The following is a 19771-nucleotide window of genomic DNA, read 5'->3' on the forward strand; positions in this document are numbered from 1 at the left end:
TATGTCCATCATCCACATGTAATGTTTGCATTTTTATTAACAGTTTGGCCTTAGTAAAGGCCTGCCCTCTGTTGAGTTGTAACTGAAATCAAAATAAATACATAAATATAGTTATTTATGTACCAATCCTGCCTACTTTGCCCATGTTGAGCCTCACTGGTTCGTCCCTTTGATATGAGAAAAGGTCTCCAGGGAGAATGGATGCATTTGTTAGCAGATGTATAATGAAGGATGCGTGGTCAATTAAGGCTTATTCATTCTCCGTGCCCTTTTCCTGATGAGCGTGTCACTGGGCTGGCATGCGCCCACAGGCTTTCTGAGCATTAGCAGGACAAAACACACACTCATGCACACAAACATGCAGTGAGGATTTCCTTCATAACCCTGTTGTAACACTTTAATATCCCATGCTGATTATTAATGCCACGTGGGACCATGATCGCATCGAGGGGTTGCATTTAATCCTAACCTTGAGTTTACTGTATCATCACTTTTATTCATTCTAGCAATTCAATACAGTAGAGAATGGATTCATATGGTCAGGGGGGGGTTTATCATTTTGCATTGCAGTCTGCTAAAAAATGATGGTAAGCGCCACACTCTACATAGCAACTGACGCTGTGGTCTTGGAATTGCCACAAAACCCATTTGAAAATATTCAAAACACTACTGCAATCTGGCAACTAAAGTGGATAGTGAAGCCCCCCAATTCTTCACGTTTCATGTGTCAGGCAAATTCCCTTACTAATGTAAATAACAGTTTGGGAGATAAGCACTCAAAGTATTCACAGTCCTTTATTTTCCCACATTTTGTTGTCTTATTCCAAAAAGGAATTCATACTTTTTCCTAAAAATCTACACGCAACATAAAGTAATGACATCATCCATCCATCCGTTTTCTACCGCTTGTCCCTTACGGGGTCGTGGGGGGTGACAACAGGAAAGATGTATTTTATAAGTTTTTGCAAATTTATTAAAAATACATAACTACGAAATCCCAAGTATTCACAGCAAGGATGTACCATTTAGGGTTTATTGCTGGTTTAGCCGATACTGATATCGATACCAATACCAATACCAATTGCAAGTCCATCCATCCATTTTCTACCGCTTATTCCCTTTGGGGTCGCGGGGGGCGCTGGAGCCTACAATCGGGCAGAAGGCGGGGTACACCCTGGACAAGTCGCCACCTCATCGCAGGGCCAACACAGATAGACAGACAACATTCACACTCACATCCACACACTAGGGCCAATTTAGTGTTGCCAATCAACCTATCCCCAGGTGCATGTCTTTGGAGGTGGGAGGAAGCCGGAGTACCCGGAGGGAACCCACGCAGTCACGGGGAGAACATGCAAACTCCACACAGAAAGATCCCGAGCCCGGGATTGAACCCAAGACTACTCAGGACCTTCGTATTGTGAGGCAGATGCACTAACCCCTCTTCCACCATGCTGCCCCCCAATTGCAAGTATTGAATGTAAATATTTCGATTTATTTATGGTGAGTGGTAGTTTAAAAATAGCAACACCATTTTTAGATTAGCTGATTATTCTCTTTCTCTGTGTGCAACATTTTTAGCCTTGTCCTCTAGCGATAATGATACTTCAGGTACAAATCTTTTTTTTCCAAGTTTATTTGCCGTAATAGAGGTGATTACTATTAGCAGCTCCACACAGTGTATGCACACACATAATTAGATGCTAGCCACTTGCCAGCCGGGGAACTCTAAATAAATATAGTGTCAGCCAGAGGGGATCTGCGTTTGTGATCGGGGTAACACTTTAGTATAGGGAACATATTCACCATTAATTATTAGCTTATGAACCAGCAAATTAGTACCATATTGGCTCTTAATTAGTCATTATTAAGTACTTATTAATGCCTTATTCTGCATGGCCTTATTATATAACCATTAAGCCATTAACTAACCCTAACCCTAACCCTAACCCTTATTGCTTATTAGTAACCCTAAACCTAACCCTAACCCTAACCCAGTGGTTCTTAACCTGGGTTCGATCGAACCCTAGGGGTTCGGTGAGTCGGCCTCAGGGGTTCGGCGGAGCCTCCGCCACGGAGGTAAAGACACATCCGACTTATCGTGTAAATAAAAACTTCTCTCTATCAGCGTATTATGGATACCCCCAAACAATGTTCCCTCTAATTTTCCATCTGATTTGCAGGTTGTTTGATTGATTGATTGAAACTTTTACTAGCAGATTGCAAAAAAAGAGAATACATTATATGAAACAGTACAGTTTACACAGTACAGTTCATATTCCGTACAATTGAGCACTAAATGGTAACACCCGAATAAGTTTTTCAACTTGGGTCCACGTTAATCAATTCATGGTAATGTGTGTAAGGTGTGTAATTTGTTGTGAGTTCATGCACTGTGTTGGTTTTGTTCTTTGAACAAGGTGATGTTCATGCACGGTTCATTTTGTGCACCAGTAAAAAAACATATAACTTTGTCTTGAATTTGGAAAAAAAAACCATGTATTTTTCACTAAAGAAGGGTTTGGTGAATGCGCATATAAAACTGGTGGGGTTCGGTACCTCCAACAAGGTTAAGAACCATTGCCCTAACCCTTATATGTTCCCATACTGTCCAAATAACTCTAAATTAAGTCTTTGTAACTTTAATAAGCAACTAATTAATGGTGAATATGTTCCCCATACTAAAGTGCTACCGTTATCGGCAAAAAAGCATTATTTGGCAATGGGCTATCACATACTTTTTCACGGAAATCAGCCGATCAATCGGCACATTCCTAATTCAAAGCATTTTAAAAATAGGTGTTTCACATCATATGGACGGAGACCAGGTGCCCAGATTCAAGATACGATCTCCCATCATGCACAGAGAGAGGCGTGGGCGTTGAGGAAATGAGTTTTGCCGTCATCCATGGCTCGGCGAGCCATCACGCCAACCGCCTCTCCTCCGCCCTCAGACCAGCATGGCTTTAATCGGCATTAACGGCGCAAGTTATGACGCTGTTCTGCCTGCCCATCATCGCAGGGTAAAACGGACACACTGGTCAAATCAGCTCAGCGCTCCTTGTGGAAAAAAGGGCGGATTACAGCAGAACGAGGAGGGTGTGGATGTGAAGGGGAATCACACTGCTCCGAGAGACGTGTCACCCTCCAAGGATAATTCAATCACGAGGCTAATATGCTAAGTGATGCATAAACGCATGGCGGTGTGCTCCCCCTGCGTATACAAGGTGGTGCTGGAAGGACTTCACTTCTGCCTGACAGGAACATTATGGTGTGAGGGCTCTCAGGAGGTTGTGCTGTCAGGAGCTGTACCGAGTCAGACCTCGATGTCTAAAAGAGACCTGTGGAAACTCTAAGGTCGGACAAAATCTGTAACAGGAGACAATTGTTTTTGGAAGCACAATTATTTAGCTAAACAACTACCAATAGCAAAGCATATTTGCTTATGCATGTGTGTGGCGACATAGCATAAGAATGCTATACCATATTTTCCAGACTAATAGCTGCTACTTTTTTGCCACGCTTTGAAGCTTATAAAACTGTGCGACTAATTTATGGATTTTTCTTCACTAAAGGCCATAATGTTTTGTATTCAACAAATGGTTTTCATAGAACATTTGAGACATTGAAAGGGTGTTTTATTGTTTGTGCTATGGCGCCATCTTTTGGACAAGTTCGCAGGTTAAAAATGTGCCTCTTTGAACCGGAAGTATAACCCTCCATAGCCTTTCTGCTCAAAATGATTCTTCATTCATCACTCCAAGCAACGTTTGTTAGTTTTACAATATAACTAAAACAATTCATACTCACTGAAACTGTATTAATTATCATTTTAATGATCTTATGTAACGTATCGGTATCAGCATTTGTATTGCCAATACTGCCTCTGTAACTACTTGGTATTGGATCGATACCCAAATGTGTAGTATGGCCCAAAAGTAATGTAAAGTATCCGAACAACAGAGGAATAAAGGTTAATACTTTTTTAAAAGAAGTGCAGATAGAACCATGTTACTGCAGAAAGTAACAAACAAGCTGTTAACAGTAAATTAACAAGTAGATTAAGGTGCATTAAAGGGGTTATATTGTGATTTTTTTTTCTACATTTAAAAGACATCCTTGTGGTCTACATAACATGTAATGGTGGTTCTTCAGTCAAAATGTTGAATAGATTTATGTTTTACTGACCATCTTCAAGCCGCTTTCTGATCGTCTTTTCAGGATGTGCCGGTATGCAAGCCACTTGTGCCACTTTCTGAAAACCGAACTTTGTCCCTGCCCGGGGCTTCCCACAGTGAAACATTACCACAGCCTGTGTATAGTGTAGCTTATGATGCAGTCTTACCTTTTAATAAACCAGCACAATGTTGGAAAAAAGTTGCCCCTGGAAGTTTTGCGCCCCCACCTAGCTGAAAAATGTCACATGTGACCATCAGGCGCATTAAGCGATGTATCCTGTTTTTGTTTGGGGTCAAATTATTGTACAATTTTCAGGCTTGCTACTGACAGTTTGGTTATGTTTGGGTTTTCCTGTGTTTAGAATCACTTCCTGTTCTGGTGCTCTTGTTTTGCCAATGTTTCCTGTATGCTCCCTGTGTTTTGCAGCACCTTTACTTTCTGTTCCATGTCCTGTCAGCACACCTGTTCCTTGTTTAAGTAGTTCTATTTAGTTCCACCTTGGTCCCTCCTTCAGTGTTGGATCATTCTTTCTTGCTCTTCCTTTCGAGACTGATGCTTTTTGTGCTGTTTTGGGTTCCATGCCTCTTTGTAGGTAATAAATTGTGTCTTACATGCATTCCACCTGCCGTTCTCCTTGGGGTCACGCCGAAGCAACGCTCACCTTACTATGACACTATATGGTATTATTTTGATTATTGATCAAACAGAGTACAAAGGGTATGCAGTCAGTTAGAGATGGCTCGATGGGATCGGCCGAGGGTCGATATCTGCCTTTTTAAACTGTGTCCCAGTATTTACATGGCTAAAGATTGTACTCACGGGAAAGATTCCTTAAAAAAGGATGCACGCTCAGGGGAACACAATTACATTTTCATATTCCTTGTTACACACATACAAGTGTTGCCTGAATTCCAGGAGGGTGCGTGTCTTGCCAGAACACCGGCTTAGATTTGGGAGCAGGCTGCAACGAACGCGTTGTCTATCCACAGTGCGACTCCGCTTCTAAAATACTAATCCTCACCAACACGGCGGAAAATAAACTAAACTTCTTTCATTATCAACATTATCAGTGGAGGACAAGAGGAAAATGAATGGCCAAGCTGGCTGGCTATACACACACACACACACACACACACACACACACACACACACACACACACACACACACACACACACACACACACACACACACACACAGACACACACACTCGCCGAGCAGAGCGACACAATAAAGTAGAGGTGATGGATACAGATGTTGATACTATCCGTATACAAATGATACTAAAGCTATTAGATCGATATTTTTCTTGTTCTTATTATTTGAAAAAAAATTTTTTGGTACTTTGTGTTTACAAACTCAGAGAGTAAGTCTGTGGATACAGGGAAGTTTAAAAAGCAAAACCCAAATGATTTAAATGGGAGTCGATAGTAGTTTTTGTTTACAAACCCCGTTTCCATATGAGTTGGGAAATTGTGTTAGATGTAAATATAAACGGAATACAATGGTTTGCAAATCCTTTTCAACCCATATTCAATTGAATGCACTACAAAGACAAGATATTTGATGTTCAAACTCATAAACTTTTTTTTTTTTTGCAAATAATAATTAATTTCATGGCTGCAACACGTGCCAAAGTAGTTGGGAAAGGGCATGTTCACCACTGTGTTACATGGCCTTTCCTTTTAACAACACTCAGTAAACGTTTGGAAACTGAGGAGACACATTTTTTAAGCTTCTCAGGTGGAATTCTTTCCCATTCTTGCTTGATGTACAGCTTAAGTTGTTCAACAGTCCGGGGGTCTCCGTTGTGGTATTTTAGGCTTCATAATGCGCCACACATTTTCAATGGGAGACAGGTCTGGACTACAGGCAGGCCAGTCTAGTACCCGCACTCTTTTACTATGAAGCCACGTTGATGTAACACGTGGCTTGGCATTGTTTTGCTGAAATAAGCAGGGGCGTCCATGGTAACGTTGCTTGGACGGCAACATATGTTGCTCCAAAACCTGTATGTACCTTTCAGCATTAATGGCGCCTTCACAGATGTGTAAGTTACCCATGTCTTGGGCACTAATACACTCCCATACCATCACAGATGCTGGCTTTTCAACTTTGCGCCTATAACAATCCGGATGGTTCTTTTCCTCTTTGGTCCGGAGGACACGACGTCCACAGTTTCCAAAAACAATTTGAAATGTGGACTCGTCAGACCACAGAACACTTTTCCACTTTGTATCAGTCCATCTTAGATGAGCTCAGGCCCAGCGAAGCCGACGGCGTTTCTGGGTGTTGTTGATAAACAGTTTTTGCCTTGCATAGTAGAGTTTGACTTGCACTTACAGATGTAGCGACCAACTGTAGTTACTGACAGTGGGTTTCTGAAGTGTTCCTGAGCCCATGTGGTGATATCCTTTACACACTGATGTCGCTTGTTGATGCAGTACAGCCTGAGGGATTGAAGGTCACGGGTTTAGCTGCTTACGTGCAGTGATTTCTCCAGATTCTCTGAACCCTTTGATGATATTACGGACCGTAGATGGTGAAATCCCTAAATTCCTCTCAATAGCTGGTTGAGAAAGGTTTTTCTTAAACTGTTCAACAATTTGCTCACGCATTTGTTGACAAAGTGGTGACCCTCGCTCCATCCTTGTTTGTGAATGACTGAGCATTTCATGGAATCTACTTTTATACCCAATCATGGCACCCACCTGTTCCCAATTTGCCTGTTCACCTGTGGGATGTTCCAAATAAGTGTTTTATGAGCATTCCTCAACTTTATCAGAATTTATTGCCACCTTTCCCAACTTCTTTGTCACGTGTTGCTGGCATCAAATTCTAAAGTTAATGATTATTTGCAAAAAAAAAATGTTTATCAGTTTGAACATCAAATATGTTGTCTTTGTAGCATATTCAACTGAATATGGGTTGAAAATGATTTGCAAATCATTGTATTCCGTTTATATTTACATCTAGCACAATTTCCCAACTCATATGGAAATAGGGTTTGTAGTTATTGTGCATTAGCCACTTTATTTTGTTGAAAAAAAACTATGTAGATTTCAATACCACATATTTAATATTTCAACTAATTTACAACAATACTAGCAAATACTACATTTAGAAGATAAGCTTTAGTTATTTGCTATAAAACATTTTCAGTTCTAAGTTGTTTTTTTAATCAGGACATCCCACTTCTTCCCTCTCCACCAATCACACTAATGCAAGGTGCAGTTGAAACTGGCATTGCAAACTTTTTTTTTTAAATATCAGCGCTCAATTCCAAACTGCACAACATGAGAGGGATTCAGCGTCTCTCTTATTGTTTTTGTTTTTTTAACCCTGGACTGTATTTTGAATAACAATGGCCTGGCAAAAAGAAATGACAGAAACACAAGATTGGGATCTTCTTTCCCTTTTGTGCATGTATGGCACTATCTGTTTGCATAGCTGTTCAACATGTAGATGTTGACGTTGCCTGAGCCAACATTTGCAGATACTGCCCATGTATCCTTTTACAAGCAGATCGATCAATATTTACTCATGAGTGAAATGCAAACTGTTATATCCCACACTGTCAGCAACAGCCGGGCGATACCAATACAAATAGCACAACCAAATTGTCGAGTACTTCATCGCTTCAGTTAGAAGTTCAAAATATTTTCATTACTCATTCTAGACCACAGTCCCAAGGGAATATAAAGTAACCACTGTGTTACTCCAAGCAAGTAGAAAAACACACTTTGTTGACTATGCAGTTGAAGTCATTCAATTAATCTACACCAGTGTTTTTCAACCACTGTGCACGGTATACAGTCTGGTGTGCCGTGGGAGATTATATAATTTCACCTATTTGGGTTAAAAATATTTTATGCAAACCATTAATTATAATCTGCAAATAAAGTGCTGTTGTTGAGTGTCGGTATTGTCTAGAGCTCGGCAGAGTAACCGTGTAATACTCTTCCATATCTGTAGGTGGCAGCAGGTAGCTAATTGCTTTGTAAACGTCGTATCTAATGCTTAAACCAAGGCGAGTGTCCCTAAAAAAGGCATTGAAGCCTAAGGATGGCTATGGAAAACAAAACTAAACTGAACTGGCTACAAAGTAAACAAAAACAGAATGCTGGACGACAGCAAAGACTTACATCGTGTGCAGTAGACGGCGTGCACAAAGTACATTCATACATGACAATCAACAATTTCCACACAAAGAAGGATAGCGTCCGCACAACTGAAATAGTCTTGATTGCTAAAACAAAGCAGGTGCTCAAAGGAAGACATGAAACTGCTACAGGAAAATACCAACAAAACAGGAAAAGCCACCAAAATAGGAGCGCAAGACACTACTACACAGGAAAACACCAAAAAACTCCAAATAAGTCACAGCGTGATATGACAGCTCGTGACACTTACTTTGAGACAAGAGCTATAGTGATGCATGGTTGGTTATGGTTTGAATTCATAACCAACAATTGCAACAATATCAACCACAGAGTTTACATTTTTAATGTTTTCTGCTGGTGGTGTGCCTCCGCCTTTTTTCGATGAACAAAAATGTGCCTTGGCTCCAAAAAGGTTGACAAACACTGATCTACACCACACTGGCCCAATATTGACCCCTTTACAAAGCGTGTGACCATCTTGACAACAATAAGCTATCGATTTTCGGGTATAATAGATATGCACAGGGTACAACTGGCACAGTGCAAAAATCGTGCTTCCTGGTCACATATCCTCCCTAAACTGTTGGGACTTGACCCTATGCCTCAGTGGCTTATCTTGAATCTATCAAAGTGCTGAGGCACAATTCCGACAGCTACTGCCTGGGAGGATGAGGCCATGCTGGAATCGTGCTTCATTGGTTATTTCCATCCTTGCGACCGCATGCCAGGCGTGAAACGCGTTTAAGGAGAGGATCAAAAAATGGAGCATGCAAATTGGGAGCGATATCAAGATCTAATCTGCCCGCGGTGTTGCCCACATAACTGCACAAATAAACAACGGAGTGGAAATAAATGTCCGATTGCAAGCCTACCCCCCAACCCCAGCTGGATGGTCCCCTCGTCAGGCTACAGAGAAATGCAGCCGAGCAGTCCATATGATTCCAACATGCAACACAGGAGGCATATTTTCTGTCCACTCATGTTCACATCCTGCGGAGCAGTAGTGAGTGGGAGGGGATGGCGAGATAAGAGAGGTATTGGATTTGCTCGACGTTAGCGCCCTGAGCTGTGCTGAATGATTCCACCCCCCGTCCCTCCCATACTATTTGCCCTAAATTCTGCCTCTCTTGTATAAATGTGGTGAATGTGCATGCAGGTGACGCTGCTAGTATGTGCAGTCCTTCACTGATCTAATTTTAGGATTCTCTAGCAAAAGTGTTTACTCTGTGTGTGATTCGTGTCAACTCGTGAGGTGAGAGTGGGAAAAAAATGGTGGTGATGAGGTAATCCTCTTTTCTTTTTTTATATGCCTGTCAATGCACGTACAGTGGAAACATAATCCAGCTGTAATGAATTACCAAGCGTATCCAGTCATGGGATGATGGTTGGCGTCAAGGTTCTTTTCTGACTGCAGTGCAGTGGTGTGAGCGCAAAGATTGCTCTTCTATCAGCTTCATTATGATGACCGTTTTGCCCTTTGAGTGTGATGAGACTGTCTCTCATGCGGGGAAAGCAGAGGATGGGTGTGCGGATCACATCTGAGGAGTAAACTTGCAGAAGAATGGCACGCAGCTACTAACTCTGTAAAGTCACCACATTTTGCAAAAGATGCATTTCAAAAAAGGCCCTGCAGTGTCTTCCCAAGGCAGGTCACGCTAAAGTTTTGGACTCACATGCCATCTGGGAGATAAAAAAAAGTGTTCGGGTGAAGTTTTCCATAGATTCTACGTGCATGTTCAAGCATGATTAATCTGCACCTGTGATAAAGCTCCATTCCAAGACAAGGACACAATATAGAGAACACCCAAGGACATGTGAAGTGACATTTATGGAGTACTTTCACTATATAGTTTATGGAAACTGAAGTACGGAAAGGGGGCAGCACGGTGAAACAGGGGTTAGTGCATGTGCCTCACAATATGGAGGTCCTGAGTTCAATCCCGGGCTCGGGATCTTTCTGTTTGGCGTTTGCATGTTCTCCCCGTGGCTGCGTGGGTTCCCTCCGGGTACTCCGGCTTCCTCCCACCTCCAAAGACATGCACCTGGGGATAGGTTGATTGGCAACACTAAATTGGCCCTAGTGTGTGAATGTGAGTGTGAATGTTGTCTGTCTATCTGTGTTGGCTCTGTGATGAGGTGGCGACTTGTCCAGGGTGTAACTCGCCTTCCACCCGAATGCAGCTGGAATAGGCTCCAGCCACAGCTGCGTCTCTGAGAGGCACTAGCGGTAGAAAATGGATGGATGGTGTTTCATTGTATCCATTAAGCCATATCCAATTGTATTTACAATCCACCAAATAGGTGAACATATAAACTTCTCAAAATGCCACAAATTCAGTCAGCCACTTTGAATATTCCGCTCCAAGCGTCACTGGAGTAACACTTCTGCACTCTGACCATCATATCAAATCAGTCATACTGGAAATACGCAAACATTAGAGAGAGTTGTGCTGTCTATCATTCACAATCCTTACATAAGACATGGACACATATGGTATGTTTTTCTTTTTTATATGCATTCATGCATATAAATGTGACTTATGACTTATGCATACATAAGTAAATACATAAATACATCTTCTAACAATGTAGTCAATGGGGGCTTTCTATTTTGCCAACAAAATTCTCTAAATAACTATCCAAAACCCGCCACCAATTCTCTATATGCATATTGTGACCTGCACATTGACCAAATATTAGTGATGTTGTTATTATCAGCGCTAAGACAGACTAACAATTTTTTCGCGGCGGATTGATAGCACACAGCTAAGTAGCCCTCTGCTGCTTTACTGTGAGCTGGCCACGATGTCCTGCTGCTCCCGCATCATCGCGTCTCAGCTCGTCAAAGTTATTCTAGATTTTAAATCATGACTCTCATCTGGATATTAGGAGGATTTAGCCATACATCTCAAAGCTGTTCATCTGTGACATTCAAGTCATACCCGGAGATGGACACAAACACACACAACCGAAGACGGTGTCTGCAGGGAGACTTTTCCTTGTTAACCCTTCGTGTGCATCATGATTAATTCTTCATATAAACGGGAAGATATGGACATCCTATTCATCGTTGTCAAAGTAATAGCAGACATTGTACAGTAAGCTATTGTTTTATTATGTTTGTAGTTTGTATTTCTTGTTAAGCACTTAGCAATATTGCTGAATTATGCTACATAATGCTGTTTCACTAAAGCTCGATCTGTATAGCAGATATTCTAAAACTTGTAGCTCACCCTCCTTATATTTAGGATAAAAAATATAAGTTTCCGGATCATAATATTTCCCAAAGTAACCGTTGTTGGCTCTCACAAAGTCTGCATGATTTGCGTTGTTGTTGGTGGGGAAGGGATCTGCGGTTCCTACCTCTATGTCACGTGATCACGTGACTGGTTTGCTCAGTATCTCTCAAAATGGCTCGGGAATCTCAGTGAGATTGATATTATTTTAATCATATCTATTTAATTGCAAACTTTGTAAGTCTTTCGGTGTCATACATCAGAGATATATGATAATAACTTCAATTTAGAGGGAACTTCTTTTTCCACTTTACTGGTACTCTAATTGAATCATGAATAGGGATGGTACTGGAACTTGGTATCATAATGGCACTGGTAGTAGAAGTGGGAATCTTTGGGGACCTCACCATTAAATTCAATTCAGGGGCTACGAGTCAACTATAAATAAACTATTTATTTAACTTTAATTAGTATATTGTAACTTATTATTGTGTATTTCGTCCTTTTTGGTTTTCAGATGCCATCGCGCACGGCATACATTCTTGTTGTTTTAGTTTTGGTGCCTTCTAAAACCACGGAATTTTTATGATCCTACACGGCAGTTTTAGAATCAGAAATCAGAATCAGAAATACTTTATTAATCCCCGAGGGGAAATTAAAATTTGGACATTAATATGAGTTTCCTGTATTTTGTATTATTTCTAAACCAGCATTACATTTTTCATTCTACTTCCTGTCTGCATTTGTTTCCCAGCCACTTTACTTCTGGCTAGAGCACCTGTCCCCAGATTGTTATTAAGAGACTCACCTGTCGGTAATAGCGAATCAGGAAGCTTCTTCTCCCGTCCCCGTTCAGAAGATTTTGCTGGATAATTTGCTTTTATGCTTTCTATTTTTGAGTGTTTCTGTGTTTTGTATACCTTGACAAGTGTTTGTCTTCTGTGTACTTCCAGTGCTGCACTAGATTTCATTTATTTTGCCTTGTTTTTTCCCTAAAAAAAAGGTTTTTTTTACCCGCATGCTGCCTTTCTTTGCACTGCATCCTGGGGTCCAGACCAGGGAAGTAACAGGAATGCCCAGAACCGAGCACAAAATGAAGCAAAAGTAATGGAAGCAATGTAGAAATCCTTCAGTTATTTCTGAACTGTATTGCCTTCTTTAGCGCGCCAATGGCTGTGTTTACTTCCAACACGGTATTCAAACTAGTGCACGTTTCTCTGTCACTCTTGACGCCAGCAACACCACACTTCCTCATTAAACATGAATCACACTCATGGCACGATGCATTCACAAACAGCGGAATTCTGAGCATAAACATTGCAACACAAGCAGGTTGTTGCACAAGTCTAACAATATAGCAATTGTGTCACTTTTTATCTAAAATACAGTCCATATTCTGCACACAATTCTATTTAATTGTGGAGGATTAATTACTTATTATTTTTACATTTATGTAACATAAGTATTCAAATTATTATTCTGTTCAACTTGCGTGTGGCAGAATTGTGTTTAAAAAGGTACTGTAGAGTTTTTGGGCAAAATTTGTATTTTTATTTTTATTTTAATTACTGCTTCAGGCACTGTTTACGAATTACTGTGCAGTACAGATTTGGCAACGCTATCAGATAAAATGTGAACGATACCCACCCCTTATTAATCGATTGACAAGAATACTCAAAACGTTCACAATCAACCATGAATATATATAAAACAAGACTTTAACACCAGGGTCGTTGATGCCTATCCGTCTTGTCCTGGAACAAGAGAGTACCGTACCAAGGTGAAAAGTGAAGAAGAAAAAAACTGGACATTTAGCTGTAGTGACAGCTAGAGGAGGAAAGCGATGAGCAAGCAAAGAAGAGGATGAATAGATGGAGCTGATATGAAGGAAAATAATTAAGTAGGCTGAAAGAAAGGAGCAGTCTGTGTCTTCACAAATCAGACACATTTTTCTGTCTCCTTACATTACATGACTTGACCCTGTGTGTGCGCAAAGTCTAACCTCTTTTCTCAGTCATCCTCAGCGCTTCTCTGTGCAGTCAACAAGCGTGTACTTAAAGGGGGATTTGAGGACGATTGCATCGAGTGACTTCATACATCATACTGTCACTACACCGTATCGGCCCCGTTAATGCTTGACGTCAAAATGGACAAAAATGTGTTCCGCCCTGCAGCAAGCAACATGGACATTAAAGCGAGCTTGGCTTGAGCTGATGTTGCTGCGTGGGCGCGCATGGTTGCTGGCGGTATCGTCACAAGAAGGGGATCCTTCATCTCCGGCTCCATCAGCACCTTCTGGTACCACTCGTCCATCCGCGCCGCACTGTACTTCTCCGAAGGGTCACTCGAAGGAGGAGGCGGACTTTCAGGAAGTTGCGGCTTGGTGGAAGCTGTGCGTCCCCAGCTGAACAGCTACCAGCCCTGGACCCCCTTCAGGAAGCTGATGACAATAAAGGTATTCTGATTCTGACTCTGATTCAAGACGGTGTCATTATTTGGCCCACGACCTCAGCGTGAAGTGAAGTCTGTACATATCCTTATTTTATCATATTACATTCATATAGCACTTTTTCTCCAGAGACTCAAAGCGCTTTTACATAGTGGAACCTACACTGTAAAAAAAATTCTGTAAAAAAACGGTCATCTACTGGCAGCTACGGCTGCCAAACAAAAACCATAAAATTAAAGTAAAACATTGTAAACCAAATAATGATCAAAAACATATTTACAGAAATTTTCATGAAACGTTTTGCGGAAAAATATCGTAATTTTTCAGATTTGTACTAAATTATTAAGATCAACCACCTTTAATAAAGTGACGATGCAAACAGTTCTGCAGAAAAATATCTTTATCAAACACCTTTAATGAAGTGACAATGCTGGCAGTTCCACAGAAAAATACCATTATTTTACAGATTTTTTCTGAATTGTTAAGATCAACCACCTTTAATAAAGTGACGATGCAAACAGTTCTGCAGAAAAATACCTTTATTCTACAGCTTGTGTGTCAAACTCTGGCCCGCGGGCCACATTTGGCCCGCCGTGTAATTTCACTTGGCCCTTGAGGCGATATCAAATTAACACTAAAGCTGGCAAACGCCAGCCAACCAGCCAGCCTAACGAGTGCTGGCCCAGTCACATAACATGTGCGGCTTCTGCACGCACACACATTAGAATGCAACGCATACTTCATCAACAGCGATACAGGTTACACTGAGGGTAGCCGAATAAAAAACTTTAACACTGTTAGAAATATTCGCCACACTGTGAATTCACACCAAACCAGAACCCTTTGCAGCACTAACTCTTCCGGGACGCTACAAGGTGTGTGTGTGTGGGGGGGGGGGGGGGGGGGGGGGGGGGGGGGGGGGGTTTGGTGGTAGCGGGGGTGTATTTTGTAGCGTCCCGGAAGAGTTAGTGCTGCAAAGGATTCTGGGTATTTGTTCTGTTGTATTTATGTTGTGTTACGGTGCGGGTGTTCTCCCGAAATGTGTTTGTCATTCTTGTTTGGTGTGGATTCACAATGTGGCGTATATTTCTAACAGTGTTAAAGTTTTTTATACTGGCACCCTCAGTGTAACCTGTATCGCTGTTGATGAAGTATGCGTTGCATTCGCTCCTGTGAGCGTACAGTGACTGGGTCTGAACGATGTTAGAATGGATGAAAAGCGGACGTGACGATAGCTCGTAGAGTACGTTAAAGGTTAATTTGTTCAACCTTAGCCCGCGGCTTTGTTCAGTTTTAAATTTTGGCCGACTCTGTATTTGAGTTTGACACCCCTGTGTTAGATTGTTAGTATGGACATAGACTTTTATATAACAAGCTACCGTACATATTTAATGAAAGATAATTACTGTAATTTTACATGAATTTGAAAGTAATTTAAGAAAACAGAAAATGCTATGTATAATTAATTTGGTATTTTTCTGTAAAAAAAATAGAAATATACATAGTTTGTCATTACTGGCATATTACTTAAAATAACAGGCGGATTATTTATTTACAGATAATGTCTTCAATTCTACAGTTTTATAAACTATTTAAAAAAAAAAGGAAAATTACAGTAGAAATTTAGAGTAAATTAACCATAAAAATAGGATTTTTTTTTTACAGTGTAGGGTTGTACGGCATACCGGTACTCAGGCACGTGCACACATAGGGCCCTATGGGTGCTTGAGCCCCTGCCCTTTTTTGCCTTGTCTTAAAAAGTGCCCTCTGCCTGTGTGTGTGTGTGTGTGTGTGTGTGTGTGTGTGTGTGTGTGTGTGTGTGTGTGTGTGTGTGTGTGTGTGTGTGTGTGTGTGTGTGTGTGTGTGTGTGTGTGTGTTTTTCTTCTTCTTCTTTCTTTAAACAACATTAATAAATTCCTGTCAGGGATGTAAAAAAAAAAGAAAGAAAAAAACAGCGGTACAAAAACTCCACGTTTTCTTGTAATACCGGGTTGTTTGAGCCTGCCGCTTCCGCCAGAGAGAGAGAGAGAGGGCGAGTGAGTGAGTAAGTGAGAGGAGAGAGAGCCAACTGCGCCCCTGAGGAGACGTGAAAGTGGAGCAATTTAAACCTGTGAGTTATGGTCTAGTCGCCGTCCACTTATTCAGCATCTAATATGGGTAATATTTCAGAAAAACGCCGTATTATTGTATTATTCAATGTGTCAGCTTCTGTTTTTGCCGGACGTCGGAGCACGGCACATCAAATCCGCACAGAGCAGAGCGGATCGTGCGGGACAGGAAGTAGTGTACAAAATACAAAATAAAACACCGGGTTAATTTTCAAAATAAAATGCAATGTGTTTACGATCACATTTCTCTCACAGTAGAGGTTTAGATATAAAGTTTATTGTGACTTTGCTATTACTGTGTGGGTTAACAAAATAATAATAATAATAATGATAATAATAACAATAATAAGAAGAATGACACATGACACTCTCACACTGAAGGGGATCTTAAGAACACTAAGAGACAACAGTGGACATGACATCTTTCCAGCACTGGAAGAAATTATGAAAACATATGCCACGATTCCAGTGTCCACTGCCACAGTAGAGAGGTCTTTTTCTAAACTGAAGCTGGTCAAAAACTCACTCACGTAGTCATAAATCACAATGATGTGATCAACATCTACAGGGACATGGAAGGTTGATGCTTTAAGGCCCCCAGAAATTTTGGCTACTGATTGTGCACTGATTTCACAGCATTTCATGGAAGCCCTGAATTTACATTGAGGAACATATTTGGGTATGGGTGGCCTCCATCCTACAGCCCTCTACTGGCCCCTGGTCCATATTTTTGGCCCTGTATTGCGTTTCAGTTGTTTAGTCTGAGCATTAAGTGAGAAAGACCATAAGTTACAACTTGATGGTGTTTTCATCAAGTTAAGGGAAGAAGGACAGATTTTCACATTTAAGTTTTTTCCATTTGGGTATTTATTTTTGTATTTTTTTTCAAAGTTCATGTTGCACTGTTCAATGTTCAATATTAAAGTGCTTATATTTAACAATAAATAGCCTAATAATAAACCAGTGTTTTGTTGCTTTTCATGTCTTCCAAGCCAATGATAATGTGAATTAACTCATTATGACAATAATTTGTTGACACAAAAGAAATGGCAATCACTTTTACCTACAAAGGACACACAGCTAAGTAGTTAGCTTCCTATTAGCAAATTTAATTTTACATTAATTTCGATATTGTGTAAAGGACCAAAAAAAAAATTCCTGCCCTTTTTTGACTTTGAGCCCCTGCCCCTCTATAAACATGTGCACGTCCCTGCCGGTACTAGTATAGTATCGCGGTACTAATGAATCAAAAACGGAGCTATACTCTGTTTGAAAAGTACCGGTTCCCAATAGGCATGACGGCGCGCCATCACGTCATGACATTGCTGAGAGGAGCATGTTCGGCAGGGCACAATCACAGAGTACTTACAAGCAGACAAGGTGTGCAGATGCATTTTGGCCTAAAAACTGACGATAAAGGTGAAGCCATAACACTGAAATGCCTGCAGGAAGAGGTGCTTTAAGACATGGCTAGCTAGCTAGCAGCGAACATCCATCCGCAGTCGGCAGTGTTTTAGCTACTTCTAAATCACTAATTCTCGCCTCCATGACGACAAATAAAGTGAGTTTCTTACAAGTATCATCCCTGCCGGACGAGGAATAGCTAAACATGCTTCACAACACACCATAGGAGGATACAATAGCTCACCGGCGTCACCGCTAACAAAAGCTAGCGCGCCTGAATGTAAACAAATGCCATGAGTGGATCTACACCTGACATCCACTGTAATGATGATCTAAATTTTTTATCGTCACAAAATCCTTTTTTCTTTTTCTTTAAAATTATATTATGTTTATAAACTCAGGAAATACGTCCCTGGACACATGAGGACTTTGAATATGACCAATGTACGATCATGTAACTACTTGGTATCGGATCGATACCTAAATTTGTGGTGTCATCCAAAATTAATGTAAAGTATCCAAACAACAGAAGAATAAGTGATAAATACTTTAAAATTTAATATCGGAAATGATCGGTATCGGTTTCAACCTCCCGATTTTCCCGGGGGAACTCCCGGATTTCAGTGCTCCTCCCGAAAATCTCCCGGGGCAACCATTCTCCCGAATATCTCCCGATTTCCACCAACATTACTGGGGGCGTGCCTTAAAGGCAATGCCTTTAGCGTCCTCTACAACCTGTCGTCACGTCCGCTTTTCCTCCATACAAACAGCGTGCCGGCCCAGTCGCATAATATATGCGGCTTTTACACACACATGAGTGAATGCAAGGCATACTTGATCAACAGCCATACAGGTCACACTGACGGTGGCCGTATAAACAACTTTAACACTGTTACAAATATGCGCCACACTGTGAACCCACACCAAACAAGAATGACAAACACATTTCGGGAGAACATCCGCATCGTAACACAACATAAACACAACAGAACAAATACCCAGATCCCCTTGCAGCACTAACTCTTCCGGGACGCTACAATATACCCCCCCCCCCCACCCCCCCCCCACACACACACCCCACCCCCCCCACACACACACCTCAACCGACAAAAAAGCCATTATCGGACATCTCTAATTATTACATTTTAACAGCAGTGTAGATAGAACATGTTAAAACAGAAAATAACCAGATATTAACAGGAAATGAACAAGTAGGTAATCCATTTTTACAGCTTGTCCTTTATAATGTTGACAAAATAATAAAATAAGAAATGACACAAAAAGTTACTGCATATGTCAGCAGACTAATTAGAAGCCATTGTTTGCTTACTTACTAATAAAAGACAAGTTGTCTAGTATGTTCACTATTTTATCTAAGGACAAAATTGTTCTTCGATTGCTATAAGAAACTGTCAGATTGTTTGTTAAAATAAAGCCAATAATGCCATTTTTATGTGGTCCCCTTTATCGAAATACATTTTGGTACCGGTACCAAAATATTGGTATCGGGCCAACCTTAGTGGTACCCATTATCTACATCTTTAAGCTTCATTTAAACCAGTGTGGGTGGCACTGGGAGCAGGTGAGTAAAGTGTCTTGCCCAAGTACACAACGGCAGTGACTAGGATGGCAGAAGGGGGAATCGAACCTGGAACCCTCAAGTTGCTGGCATGGCCGCTCTGCCACGCCTCCGCCAGCAGGAGCAGAAGCAGAAGGTGGGCGTTGGGAAGGCGGGCTGCAGGAACAGGAATTGCAGGGGCTTAGGTCTTGAAAAACTGTGAGGTGGGCGGAGCTTGAATGTGATTATTTGGCTGCAGCTGTCTCTCTACTTTAGCCAGGGACAAAATGTCTATATTGTCCTCAACAGCTAGCTTGCTGTTGCTTAGTTTAGGCTGACTAGCTGCTTTAATGTCTGTTGGAGGACATGTTACCTCTGACAGCTGTGCCGGCAGCTGTCAGAGGTAGACAGTCTGTAAGCGGCGTGACGTCATCTGAGCACACCCTTGCGCGTGCCTGACGTCCACTCCCCTGTTTGCGCGTCCACTGTGGAGCAGGAAAAGGAAATGCAGAAGCTTAAGTCTTAGGAGGCTGTGGAGTTGGTGAGGTGGGTAGACCTTGCATCTTAGGGGGCGGGGCTTGCATAAGGGATGGCGGGGCTTGAATATGGTGAGGCGGAGCTTGAGTCTTGGGAGGCAGAGGCTGAATGGATTCTTTAACAGTAGAAATGTTCATCA

General features: G+C 41.4%; 1 protein-coding gene across 3 annotated transcripts in view; it reads right to left on the reverse strand.

Annotated features, from left to right (window-relative positions):
• Window positions 1–19771, reverse strand: part of LOC133611677 (serine/threonine-protein kinase PAK 6) — a 65020-nt gene that overhangs the window by 36258 nt on the left and 8991 nt on the right. Inside the window, exon 1 of one of the 3 annotated variants that reach the window (XM_072913674.1) lies at window positions 4189–4302. The exons of the other annotated variants lie outside the window; for them this stretch is intronic. The gene's annotated coding sequence lies outside the window, so the exon portion shown is untranslated. Of the gene's footprint in view, window positions 1–4188; window positions 4303–19771 lie in introns of those variants that run through there. 3 annotated transcript variants of the gene reach the window in all.

This window comes from Nerophis lumbriciformis, linkage group LG08, assembly GCF_033978685.3.
Source record: "Nerophis lumbriciformis linkage group LG08, RoL_Nlum_v2.1, whole genome shotgun sequence".
NCBI classification, from domain to species: Eukaryota; Metazoa; Chordata; class Actinopteri; order Syngnathiformes; family Syngnathidae; genus Nerophis; species Nerophis lumbriciformis.